Genomic DNA, 14,438 nt, shown 5'->3' with positions numbered 1-14,438 from the left:
CCGGAAACAACACAAGGGCAAGGAGGAAGCGAACCTTTGCTGCTTAAATAGCCTGAATGGCTGGCTGTTGGCTGGATAATGGGTTGGTCCGTGGTAACTCTGACAGGCTGTTAATTAGCCTTCGGCAGAGGAACTCTGGCAGTATGCAGAAAGGCAGTTAGACCATAACAGTACCCCCTCCTCAACAACCCCCCCTTTGGGCAGGGCCAGGTTTTTTGGGGGAAAACGTGTGTAAGTCATGGAGGAAGGTGAGCGCATGGACATCTGGGGCTGGTACCCAAGATATCTCTTCCGGGCCGGAGCCTTCCAATGGACCAAATATTGAAGCTTCCCGCAGACCCAACAAGAGTCAACCATGGAGCGGATCTCAAACTCCTCATGGTTGTCAATGAACGCCAGATGGGGTCGAGGAGCAACTGTAGTGAAACAATTACAAAGCAGGGGTTTCATCAGCGTGACATGGAACACATTGTGGATGCACATATTGGAAGAAAGGTCCAGGGCATAGGCCACAGGGTTCAAGAACCACTTGAGAACAGCCGAGAGTTTTTCAGGGTCCATAGCGAAACCAACCTCTGAAATCGTGTATCTCAAGAAGGTGGCCTGTTTGCGGTGAAACTCACACTTCCCCAATTTGCAAAATAGAATATTATCTCGTAACCTTTGCAGGACTCGGGCAAGATCTGCATGATGGCTTTTGTATGGAAGCAGAATGGATCAGAATGTCATCTAGGTATACCACCACGCATTGTTGGAGCATGCCCCGGAAGACATTATTTAAAAATTCCTGGGAGCATTGCAGAGACCGAAGGGCATAACAAAGGTATTTGTAGTGCCCACTAATAGTGTTAAGCGTGGTTTTCCATTTGTGGCCCTCCTTTATCGTTACCAAATTGTACGCCCCTCGCAAGTCGAGCTTAGTAAACACCTCGGACCCTTTCAAGCGAACGAATAGCTTGGTCTCAGTTCTCAGCTCTTTTTCTTCACGAAGAAGAATCTGGCCCTGGCATGGGAGGAGGACTTACGGATGAATCCCCGGGACAGGGCATCTGCAAATACTCCTCCGTAGGCTTATTGTCTGCGACAGATAGAGGGTAGACTTGATTTCGAGGAGGTATGGCATCCGGTTGCAGCTCAGTGGTGCAATTGTAAGGACAGTGAGGCTGGAGCTCCCCAGCCCAGCCCTTATCGAATACATCTCAAAACTCCACACGATGGAGCAAGAGACTCCGCTCCTCACCGCCTTGTTACACTGTATTTCAGACCTTCATTTTTTTAAATTTATCTTTACATATATTTTTCGGACATACTTGCTTATTTTCAACAACTCTACTCAAAACATAAAGTCATTCTCATATAATAATGCGATGTGTATTTTTATCTAGTCATGAACACTTATGTGCCTAATTACGAGCATCTTTAACAAAGGCGCTGAATACAAGGTGAGATACAAATCCCGTCTAGCGTAAGAAATCTTTCCACTGAATCCAACATAGACATTAAAGGATCTCGTACCTAGTCGCCATAGAGACCATTAAGGAAGGTGAGTGTTGCCATTTGCAGAATGATTTAACTCATTCTTACATTTAGGAAAGCAGTTGGTACGCACTACTGCTTAATTGTGGTCCACATTATGTTTAAAACAACTCAAAAAGCCTTATAGGCATGTAATGCAAACTGCTGTTTTAGCTATACGTCAACCAAGTTAATTTGCTTGCCAATGTATAGATTAAAAGGCAGCATCCCTGTTTTTATGCCACCCACAGTAAGCTTCTCCTGCAAAAAAGCACAGAACCGGCGCTGCATTGTGTTTAGATAAATCAGTAAGATGATTCTGAGGATTAAACAATGCATTATGCCCTTTGTAAGGCAGAAATTTACATGGCAGTGGAGAGCTGACACCTTCTGGCATGGGTGGCAGGTAAAGGCAAGTGGCCTCATTCGACCTTTGGTAACTTAACATGCGCACTTGGACACATATTTACACATACTGACACACAAACTTACACTAACACACACATACACGCATGTTAACACACACTCACACATATACATTCATGCTAATACATGCTAATACATACACACTCACTCTACCATACACACACACACACACCCTTCTTAACCACTAGCCACCTTACACTCTTACTCTCTTACTCCCTCCCTGTAACCCTTCTGTCAGTGGGCCGGTCCAAGTTGGACCGATGCTTGTTGAAGAATTTTGGACTGGCCCGGGAGGTGACAGTTCTGTTCAGTGTATAAAACCTGCTTTACTCTTAAATTCTTTTTACACAGAGGATCTATAAAAAAAAAATCGTGGTATTCACGATTCCTTGAAAAAAATGTACAAATTTTGTGAGCATAAGAAAAAAAGAAAACCCACTTTCATACAAAGGAGATTAAAATTATCAGCAACAGAGAAGAAGGACATTTTAGATGCCTACATTAATAATGAAAACCAAATACTGGCAGAATGAGGTGCCCTGAATTATTGTATAGAACTAAGTAGCTTCAATCACTTTGCTCATGAAAGCGGCCGTCTGAGTGGTTGGCAATTTCAGTCCTAAGTGAGACTTTTTAATCTGTCAATCTTTATAAAAATGAAAGTCTGTGTCATCTGGCACCTTCAGGTTATTAGAAGTCTGTTCGAATGTACGCTAGGAGAAGCTCACACTGTAACGATTGTAATCTCACATTTTCACCCATATTTGTCGTAAATCCATTATGACCTAACATGCAAGTGTGAGAGGTAAATGAGGAAAATGGTTTTCCTGAAACACTGGTTGTGTCATGACATCATGAGCAGTAAAGCCAACATCACAATCTCTATGATGTAGAAACATTATTTTTTTCAGATGGTCAAGCGTGTGAATCCTTGCTGGTTTTCAAGTTGAGGCCACGATGTCCTTCAAATGCAATTACGACCACATGAACAAGCTTGTAAACCTGCTGTGACCCTTTACCAGATGTTTTCATAGAATGACCACACTCTAGGTCTAGAGAGAAATACACGTGGAATCACCATTACAATACAAAGTAGAAATAAATTCTTCATTTTCATTGGTAAGATATCTTTGGGTATTCATGGGGCATTCACTGGAAAATAAATAAAAGTATGGTAACTATCAATATTTTTTTTGTTTGTTCGCCAATCAATGTTTTTTTTAGATGCTTAGTTTAAAAGGTCACCTTGTGGAAGCCGAGACCGACTGCAGCCAATGGCAAAGCCAGCATTAGCGCAACACTTTCCTATCCCAAAGTTCTCTCTCTTCTCATCAACCCAACTTTGCCAACGTTGCCTGTCAAGCATCAGAAGTCTCAGCAATGAGGGGGGCGAAAACTTAATCTGGAGGAAATAATGGGATTTTAATACATATATATATATATATATATATATATATATATATATATTGATTATTTTAACACCATGATGAGGTTTATTTGGTAAATAGAATAAAAAATTCTAAGATCCCCTTTAAAAAGAATTCTCTCCATATTTGCTGCCTCACCGTGCTGTAGCAGGGTACCATTTTGTATGTCGCAAGCACTTCCAACCATATTTGTTAGCAAAGTAAGCCAAAGAGGGGCACGTTGGTGATCAATGGTGTGGTTGTAGCCGTGTCTCTGGGGGCAGGACTTTACCAAGACTTTTTATGTGACTTTGTATTGTTGGGGCCTGTCCCTCCTAAACACTTGGGGATTATGGGTTAGTGCCCCTTCGATTTCACTAACCAGTGTTTAATTTCTCTAAAGAAACATCATCTAGTATATTTTTTATGTTTTCAACTATACTGACTATACATTTCATCTGGCCAGATGATAATCACAATGAAAGGCACAAAAAGAAAAGTCCAAAGCGTAGATGGAAGCATTGAGTAAGAGCACAACCTCATGAATAATACACATTTGGGATGTAGTTACGAGCAGGTAACCTGACCGCAGTGTCTGTTTCATAAGACATCTGGTAGAAACGTGAAACTTTTGGCTAGCGACAAAATGAGGATCCTTAGGAGGGATATTTACAGACCACGTGTTTAAGTTTATTATTAATTCCATCAGAATTTTGGTATTATTTCTAGATCATTCATGTTTCATGACGCGTAATAATAACTACAGTGTATTTTCTGACAGTGACTGAAACCCAGCTTCATATATATATATAATTTAGTGGCGAGGATTGGAGTGACAGCCAGAAGTTAATCTCTATGACAGCGAATGTAGGCATCATGTCTAACATTTTTGTATTACTGTCCGTTACCCCGTTGTCAGACAGTATAATAATTGATTGTATGGTCGCCGTCATGAACAGGACTGTACTTGTTTTGTACAGCCTCACCAACCATACAAGATACATTTATTTTACCAATTCCTGTTTTTATTGACTGGAAATGTTGTTTTAGATGTTTTATAACATAACATATACAACGCTCATTATTCAGAAAACAGGGAATTGTAGGGTCATTTTTGGCACAATGACAACAGATGCTAGATTACCATTGTCAATGAGATAAAGTAGAATACAAAGTTGGGTCTCGTTCAAATCAAGGAATAGTAGATTACTTTATAACGATAAGAGCACTGACAAAAATGAAAAGGCATTAAAAGCCCAAACTACCCCCAAAACAATAATGATTTTTGCAAGGACATTCAAGGTTTAAACACTTTGTCTTGAAGGGACAGTATGGTAAGATTTCCAGTTGAGGTTCATCAGTATATTTTTATGAAACCGAACACGAATTGGGCTCCTGGGAATTTCAACAGACTCAAATATTTGTTTCTATATGTACATGAGTTTGGGTTATTGGGAATATCATGAGACTATAATATACTATAATGTAATGTTTATTTAGTATGATATTTTATCATTTTTCAAGGGTTTCCTCCTGTAGTCCAGTTTGCTGCACTCCAAAGTTAATGAAGATGTAATGTAGGCTTCTGCATGGGACTTTCTATCTTGAGAAGTTGATGGAGGTCTCAGTCTGAGGAGCTGGTCGTGGGAAACACCGCATTAGATGAGGACTCCTGATTTAAAACACAGTCTATAAATTCAGCAAATAAAATTACATAAATTGGCCATACATTGATTATTTTGTACTTCTTTATATAGTGCTTATTTGCATTGAAATCATGAGCGGTTGCTTATGGCCTGCATTGGTCTAAATGGATCCATTGGCGGATGAAGGTGAGAGACCTATACAGATTTAAAGAAATGTCTAGAGGGCAAACATATAAGAAGTATGGGAAATCCAATCAATATGGAAACTTTATGAGTAAGCCAAAGCATAAGAGTGACATCCTAAAAAAAGACTCCTCACACCAATCTATAAGCACAAAATAAGTAAATCCTGCAACAAACTAAACAACAGAGACCAGGGACGTAGACCCCTACATAGTGTTTTCTGCTAGCATAGAAGACCCCTTGTTAAAGCAAATGCCCTTTATGTATTCGGCACATGGCACATGGTGAATGGGACCTCAGCTTATGTTTCATTGGCTGCACAGTGTTCTAATTTAGACTTATATACAGATATCGATATATCTACCGATAACATTCACCATTCACATTCTTGTTTTCCCAGTTATTTCTGTGATCACACATATTAATTTCTACGTCATACTATGTGACTATATGACTGTATACATGCGTCACATATGATAATACATCGCATTCCATTGTCTGTCTGTTGCACACACACACATACTTACAGCTAACGCTATGAAGGTGAGAAAGTGGGCGGGGCCTGATAAATCCTCGCCGTGATAGGCTGCTCTGTGTCGGGGGCGCGCCTGTGTTGTTCTCTGCCTCGGATGCGCGCCCCGGTGCAGTGAAACAGCTGGCGCACGGGGACAGCAGCCTGATGATGGGACCCTGAGACACCGGGGACACCGGACATCATCACAAGCCCCCCGCTGCAGGTGAGGACGCGGGGCTCAGGCCCGGAATGCACAGGACCCCTGCACTGCTGCTCACTAGTAAGCTGCATCTCCATGCAAAGCACGTATTGTCTATGCAGATGTCAGGGTTCTATGGATATATGTGGTGCATTCCAGATAGAATCGTGTTGTGTTTAATTCTTGGTCTGTAATATAGGAGACAGCGTCCAATGTTCCAGATGAAAAATGTTGCAGGGTTGAAAGGGTTAATCCTTACATTTAATCGTTTGGATCATCCTTGTCCCCATTTTTTTCCAATTTAACCCAGTAAATCCAGTTTAAAATGCACCAGCCAGGGCTCAGGGGTCCCTTCTGCCACCGTGGAAGCTATATTGGGACATGTAATGTTGTGAAGCACTAATTGGGGAGGTGGGTTTTATTGGGGGCGTGCGATGTGCATCCAGGAGACCCCGATTAAATGTCATCAGATTCCAGGATAATTATACGTTAGGCATTGGCATACATCAGACCTGCAGACAATAACAATCCAGCACACCGGACACGGCGGGATTCCTAATTCTGGATAGGATTGAACCTATTGTGATACGGAGAAGAAATGGTTAATGTTCTTTGGCCAATGCCAGGTTCAGTTGTTAAGCAGTTACGTGACAAAAAGCTGCACAATGAAATCAAAGTTATGATATTTTGTTACAAAAATAGGGAATTAAAAGGGTGCCATGATGTGTGTGTGTGTATATATATAATGTATTTCTCCATACACACCCATACGCACAGACACACATACACACACACAGGTATTAATTATCCAGGATTTAGAAACCAGAAATAAACAAAAATGCTCAAGTGCTGAAACCACAAGACGGTGAATTAATCTCCTTAATTCCCATAGGAAACCTTAATGAAAAGGATCTTCAGTTGATGCTCAGCAAGGTCTTAATAGCAGGAATTATTATCTGGTTACACACACAGCGCGGTAACAAGGCACGGTTACACACACACGTCACACAGTTACACACACATTGCACAGTTACACACACGTCACACGGTTACACACGGCACGGCTACACACACAGTACAGCTACACACACAGCACGGATACACACACAGCATGGTTATAGCACGGTTACACACACAGCACAATTACACACAGCACGGTTACATATAGCACGGTTACACACACTGCACGGTTACACACGCAGCACCGTTATAGCATGGTTACACACACATCACGGCTACACACAGCACGGTTACACACAGCACAGCTACACATAACACCATTACACATAGCTCCGTTACGCACGCAGCACCGTTACACACAACACCGTTACACACAACACCGTTACACATAGCACTGTTACACACAACACCGTTACACATAGCACTGTTACACACAACACCGTTACACACACAACACCGTTACACACGCACCACCGTTACACACAGCACCGCTACACACTGCACCATACACCGTGACAGAATGGTGGGATATTCCGCTATTATGGAGACTGGTACCTGCTGCTGATGAATCAGTAACTGTCACAACTTGCTTATGTTGGTCCTTTTTAAGCTACAGAGTTAAACGCGTGCGTATAAATTATTATTAAATCTGATAAATAAAAATTCTATCAGTAATCTCCTTGAACGCAGTATATGGATTGGGGCATTATGCTTCCATAATTCCGCCATTCCGTAGGTGATGATGATTAGTTTTTATAAGTTATTATAGGGCTCTCCTCACCTATCAAAATGTTATGTTATATACTACATGTTATGTTCTGTCTACCCTTTGTACAGCGCTATGGAATATGATGGCGCTATAAAGAACAATAAAAAATAATAATGTGTTTACATTACAGTACATTTCCTATTCCAGTTAGAGTTTTAGTGTTAGCGAGGATGATTTGAATGCCTGCGGTGATACGTGTGATAGATTATTCCTATCTGTCTGGAGCCCGGGTGGTCAGCAGATGGCTGCACCCTGCTTGTTGAGCACCTCCCATGATCTTTGGCCAGCAACAAGCTGGATTGTGGGAGTTGCAGTCCAGCTTGAGCCGGAGAGCTGCCTTTTGCTACCTCGCCTGTTATGGCTGGTTTTTAATCTAACTTTCTCAATAATGATCTCAATAGTTTAGGAGAGAGACATCTTCCTAGGCTCTCGCTTTTATCCTGACGTTTATCCTTTTCATTTACTCATGAATGCTTTAACAGTAGCAGAAGTTCCCAATCCCAGGGTTCTGCTTCATAGATAAATGGTGATAACAATAATTTCTACATGAAAATTGTGTTTTTTCTCTGTTGTCTTCGTTCGTTGTTATATTCACTGTTGATGTACTTCGTCTATGGTTGTTCAGAATGCCCGTTCTGTTCCTACTAGTGTAGGAATCTTATATAAGTATCATTGTTGGGCCTATACATATATGTAACATTTAGTGATAGTGTGAACACAAACTCATGTTAACTATAAAAAGTAAAAATGATCTCCACCACAGAAAACATATATAATAGCCTTTGGGGTCGTCAGTAAGAAGAGTAAAGAGTATAATGATTTCACATTAAAAGTATTTTTTCCATTTCCTGAGACATTCAGGTCTTAGAACTTCTGACCCAGATACATTAACCTGTTTCTCCTAAAACTTGGCCCAGGACTTGTTGGCTGTGGATCATTTTGATTTGATATCATGATGTGGTGTCCACTGGCCGTGGGTAACCCCTGCTTCTGATTCTTTCTTCTCACTCTTGCTTCCTCCGGTTATAATAATTATTTGGTTGGAGGACATTTGGAATTCTTAAAACAAAGGTCATAAAAGGTCCAAAAATATATGTATTTTACTGATATTCCTATACTTTGTCCTTGAAGACATTTATAATAGTTGATGAACTAATTACTCCTACAGGCAACTTGGGGCAAAAAAAAGAGAGATGAAAAGCCCTTCTTTATTCAGATGCCGTTGTTTTTAGTTGTAACCGGTGAGCTTCCTCTTATAATGATAAAGAATAATTGTTAACGGTAGTGAACGGCTGTAACATGATTTAAGTTTTAGAAATGTACCGCTTATAGATCTCTTCCCCATGGTTTGCTGTGATTGGATGATGCTGGAAAAGTTGCTATTAAGCCAAAGTGGAAAGGAACCCCTTGCTAGAAATGTATGGACCAACGAACCAACTGAAATGATTGACCTGTTCCCAAGGAGGAATCAAGGCCAAATGACATGATGTCAATGATCCCACAGGTGATACCTGACTTTTTAGTTTAACACATCAACGTCCGTTTAATACTTTAAGGATATATTTCTTGTTGTCAACAAAAACATTTGTCAAGCGGTGTCAAGAATTAAAGCACACTGGCTTACATAAAAGCACATTGAACGTTTTCAACCTGTAGTCGGTGCACCCCATGGGTTATTTTCGAAAGCTTAGAGGCTGATTGTTAGTCTTTGTTAGTGGTTCTACATGTAATTAAGAATTCACATAATACACTATTGTTGTTGTTTAAATGTTTATTACATAGCATTATAATGTTAAATGAATATAATATTTTTGAATTAATGCTGAATTAAGATGGTTAAAAATATGATGGTATTTTTGGATTGAGGGCTACTCTCTCTATCCAAAATGACTCATGTTACATAATTTTACTTCCAATATAGTGGATTCTGTACCAAGAATACCAAGTACCAAGAATATGGTCAGCATTATTGGCGCCCTTGAGTATTTTGTACATCATATACAATATCTTCCCAAAAAAAAAAGTGTGTAGTGAAAGCTTTGGTGTATATAAAAGGTTTGATACAGAACAGCGCAGGATAAAACAATAAAAAAAGAGATGGGAGGAAAAAGTATAAAGATAGAAACATTGCCATAACACAATTATTGGCACCCTTCTGGAGAATTCAGATCAGTTCCAGAAGAAGAACTAAAATGCCATTGCTTGCCATTGAAACTAGACTCACCTGTGATAAATTGCCAGTACTCACACGGACCTGAACTAACCAATCAATGATGGCCTTAATGCTTAAAAAGGCCACTTTATTCCCTGTTCAATTTTCACAATGGTGAAGACGAGAGCTGTCTGAGAGCACCAGAAACTCTATTAACACCCAATAAAGCATACAAGACAATCTGCAAAGACCATGACATCCCAGTTTCACAATATTATTAAGTTTGCTTCTCATTGAACTGTCTGTAACTTCCTTGGATGTGGTAGCAGGAAGAAAATGGGTCAGAGAAGTCTTCAAATGTTGGTGTGAACTGTAGAGAAAACACCGGGTGAGACATCCACACAGCTTAATGCTGACCTGGAGCAATCTGGAGTGATGGTTTCAACCTGTACCGCACGCTAAACCAAGAAGGGCTGTATGGGTGAAGGCCAAGGAGGACCCCAGTGCTGAAAGCATCACTGGCATCACTGATCTTTGCTTAAACCTACCTGGTAAATCCATAATTATTTTTGGAAAATGTTCTATGGACAGATAAAACCGAAGTGAAACTTGGCAATACAGACCAGCAATATATACTCACTGGCCACTTTATTAGGTGCACCTTGCTAGTACCAGGTTGGAACCCATTTGCCTTCAGAACTGCCTTAATTCTCCGTGGCATAATTTCTGCAAGGTGCTGGAAACATTCCTCAGAGATTTTGATCCATACAGACATAAGGCATCAGGCAGTTGCTGCAGATTTCTCGGCTGCACACCACATCCCAAAGGGGCTCTATTGGATTGAGATCTGGTGACTGTGGAGGCCATTGGAGTTCAGTGACCTCATTGTCATGTTTAAGAAACTAGTTTGAGATTATGTGAGCTTTGTGACATGGTGCATTATCCTGCTGGAAGTAGCCATCGAAAGATGACTGTGGTCATAAAGGGATGGACATGGTCAGCAACAATACTCAGGCAGGCTGTCACGTTTAAACAATGCTCAATTAGTACTAAGGGGCCCAAAGTGTGCCAAGAAAACGTCCCCCACACCATTACACCACCAGCAGCCTGAACCAATGATACAAGGCTTTCATGTTGTTTATGCCAAAGTCTGACCCTGCAATCTGAATGTCGCAGCTGGAATCGAGACTCATCGAGCCAGGTAATGTTCTTCCAGTTTTCGTGTGCCTGTGCGAATTGTAGCCTCAGGTTCCTGTTCTTACCTGACAGGAGTGGCACCCGGTGTGGTCTTCTGGTGCGTTCAGAGATGTATTCTGCATACCTTGGTTGTAACCGTGGTTATTTGAATTACTGCTACTTTTCTGTTATCTCGAACCAGTCTGCCCATTTTCCATCAACAAGGCATTTTCGTCCACACGACTGCCGCTCACTGGATATTTTCTTTTCCGGACCATTCTCTGTAAACCCTAGAGATGGTTGTGCGTGAAAATCCCAGTAGATCAGCAGTTTCTGAAATACTCAGACCAGCCCATCTGGCACAACAACCATTCCAAGTTCAAAGTCATTTAAATCCCCTTTCTTCCCAATTTTGATGCTCGGTTTGAACTTCAGCAAGTTGTCTTGACCACGTTTACATGTCTAAATGCATTGAGTTGCTGCCATGTGATTGGCTGATTAGCTATTTGTGTTAAAAAGTAATGTATCCAGGGAATCATGAAATTTGATAATTACCAAGCATTTTATACCGAAATGTGATACCCAATGTCAGAAAACTAAGTATGGGTCGAAGATCATGGGTCCTCCAGCTGGTTTTTTAGGTTTCTTCTGTGAAATGTCAATTGAAAATTGACTATTTTTGTGGAATACATTTGGGTATCCAAATAATATATTCTGATAATACAAAGTAGATACATTTCTGAAGATATTATATAAAATATTATTGGCTGCCGATAATGTTGACCAAAACTGCAGATGCAAAGTTTTGTGACCAAGTCCACTTTTACCCTTAAATCATCGATTTGTGACATCACCCTCTAATCCAAAGTTTTCCATGTAGGCTTCTAAATGTGGACAACCACCTAAACTTAAATGGTTATGAAAATGGATTTTTAGGTGCCAAGACGCACCCTTTATTTTACAACCTTTAGACAGTTAATTTTAAAATGTTTGGTGAAGGGAGGATAGACTATAGGGCATGTGCAGAAGATAAGGGTTGGTTTTGGGATTGGCGGTCATGCTCTATGGATCTAAGCGGTGGAAAGTCTTGGGAGATGAAACAGAAACAAAACCCAAGTAGGAAAATTAGATTGTGAGCTTTTGTACACATCATCCTCATTATACTCGTGTCTGTGTTATCTTTGCCTGTCCCCATTTGTGTAATTTATTTCCTTGCTGTGCGTCATTATGGAATCTATAAATAAAAGATAAAAGTAATTCGCCGCATCTGAACTAGGTTTTTTTTTTTTTTAAACCCAAATTGCTGGTTTGTCACACTGCTAATAATATATGTATATTAAATCTGTACAGGAATTCTGCGGTACAGGAGGACTTTAATACAGTTGCCAAGTTCAGCACTGCAGTGGGGCTCTTTCTGCCACCTACTGCAGACATTTAACCCGTAGTGTGCCATTTGGCGGCAATGCATCTCAATGCGTTATTTCCTGCCAAAGATTAAAGCGTGTTATTTTTTTTCAATATACTCACAAGTATAAGAACGTCTATGAGATGGAAATAAATAGGAATGTTGGGGTTTAGTTATTTTTTACAGGTCTAAAAACATCTCAGTCTTGGTTACGCTTTCCCTAATTCCTGACTGTCCAGCGGATGCAACCATAACTCATTGGTTAGATCTGGAAATACAAGACACCAGTGGGTAATTTATTGGCAACTTTATGGAAAGGATACACACAGTAGGAATCAATAACATCGAAAACATAGAATGCTTTGGCAGATAAGAACCATTCGGCCCATCTAGTCTGCCCAACCTCTGAATACTTTCCTTAGTCCCTTATCTTATATCTTGCATAGCCTTATGCCTATCCTTCACTGTATTATCCTCTACCACCTCTGCTGAAAGACTTCCACAAATCCACTACCCTTTCAGTAAAGTAATATTTGTTGAAATTACTTTTAAATCTTTGCCCCTCTAGCTTAAAACTATGTCCTCTTTTTCCTTCTTTGAAATAAATGTCTTCCTGTCATATGTTTCTATCATATCCCCCATGTCACGTCTTTTTTCCAGGCTATATAGGTTAGGATCCTTTAACCTGTCCTGGTAAATTTTATCCTGTAATCCATGAACCAGTTTAGTAGCCCTTCTCTGAACTTTCTCCAACATTTCTATATCCTTCTGGAGATCCGGTCTCCAGTACTGTACATAATATTCCAAGTGAGGTCTCACCGTGATCTGTACAACGGCATGAGCTCTTCCCTCTATCTACTGCTAATACCTCTCGCTATACAACCAAGCATTCTGCTAGCATCTCCTGCGGCTCTATTCTCTACCTACCTCTGAAATAATTACCCCTAAATCCCTTTCCTCGCACGTTGAGGTTAGGACAGTATTAAATATTCTATACTCTGCCCTTGGGTTTTATGCCCCAGGTGCATTATCTTACACTTATACACATTAAACTCATTAAACACGGTAGCCACGGCTCTGTTTTATATAACAGAAAGAGATAACCAATAGGTTACATGGGTGAAACCAGTACCTGCCAACCCACACCACAAAAATAAATTTTATACCATAATATCCATGAAGCAAAGGCTACCCAAAGTTTTCTAAGAGTCCCATCAGCCTTGTTGGCTAAGGGTGATTAGGGATTCAGGGCGTCAGTTCTAGTGGCATGCATTCTCCTGAAGCTTTTTCAGTTCCTTCAGTCTGCAGCCTGTAACCATCAGCACGTCCTTGTATTTCTTGTGTAATTGTTTCTTCTAGCAGGAGCTCGGGTCGCTAAGCGACAGGGAACCGATTTAACATGTAATGCCGGTCTCCTGGGCTTTGTAAGAAATAGAGGTACCCGACGGAAAGTGCTGCTCTGTGTATATTTACATACACACGTAAAAAACATGCACGTTGTGGAAAGGAGGGTGGTTACAAAATACGTTTCATCCCCAGAATGTGGAGTGGGTGACCCTCGCACTGACTTCTTGGGTATATAGTCCTGCAGACCTCAGAAATGATTCATACAGGTGTTTCAATCTTTTAGATAAGCCCTTTTATGAGTATATTCATTGAGGTTTAAATATATGGTCCTCTCAGGTGGTGAACCTCTGCACCAAAAAGAACTTCATGCATAAACTGTTTTTTGGGGTTTTTGTTTTAAAGGTGGAGGGGAATGGCAACAAGGGAAGATGAAAACACAAAAGGAGAGGGTGATGGGAAGCATGAGGGAACTGAAAAGGAAAGAGAAATAAGGAGGAAAGGTTACAAAGGGAAGACTGTTAGGTTGAGGCTGAAGGCCGTGCAGATAACATGTAGGCTTTGGATTCATGTCTTGAGTGTTTGATCGTTCCACCTAATAAATACCTATATATCTACTTATCATCCACTAGTAGTAGTAGACTGGTATATAGGATGGGTAATCCATGAATATTAATTTCCCCCACTACCAACCATTTGACAACTCTCTTTAATCAAACCGTCTTGGTTCTTTGCTTTTACTT

General features: G+C 40.6%; 1 protein-coding gene across 2 annotated transcripts in view; it reads left to right on the top strand.

Annotated features, from left to right (window-relative positions):
- Window positions 1-5,795: 5,795 nt before the first annotated feature.
- Window positions 5,796-14,438, top strand: part of ELMOD1 (ELMO domain containing 1) — a 45,539-nt gene continuing 36,896 nt past the window's right edge. For both annotated transcript variants that reach the window (XM_053456467.1, XM_053456465.1), the window contains exon 1: window positions 5,796-5,913. The gene's annotated coding sequence lies outside the window, so the exon portion shown is untranslated. The remainder of the gene's footprint in view (window positions 5,914-14,438) is intronic.

Source organism: Spea bombifrons, chromosome 2 (assembly GCF_027358695.1).
Source record: "Spea bombifrons isolate aSpeBom1 chromosome 2, aSpeBom1.2.pri, whole genome shotgun sequence".
Taxonomy (NCBI): Eukaryota; Metazoa; Chordata; class Amphibia; order Anura; family Pelobatidae; genus Spea; species Spea bombifrons.
Note: the sequence above shows the minus strand (reverse complement) of the source record. Positions and strands in the feature narration are given on the sequence as shown.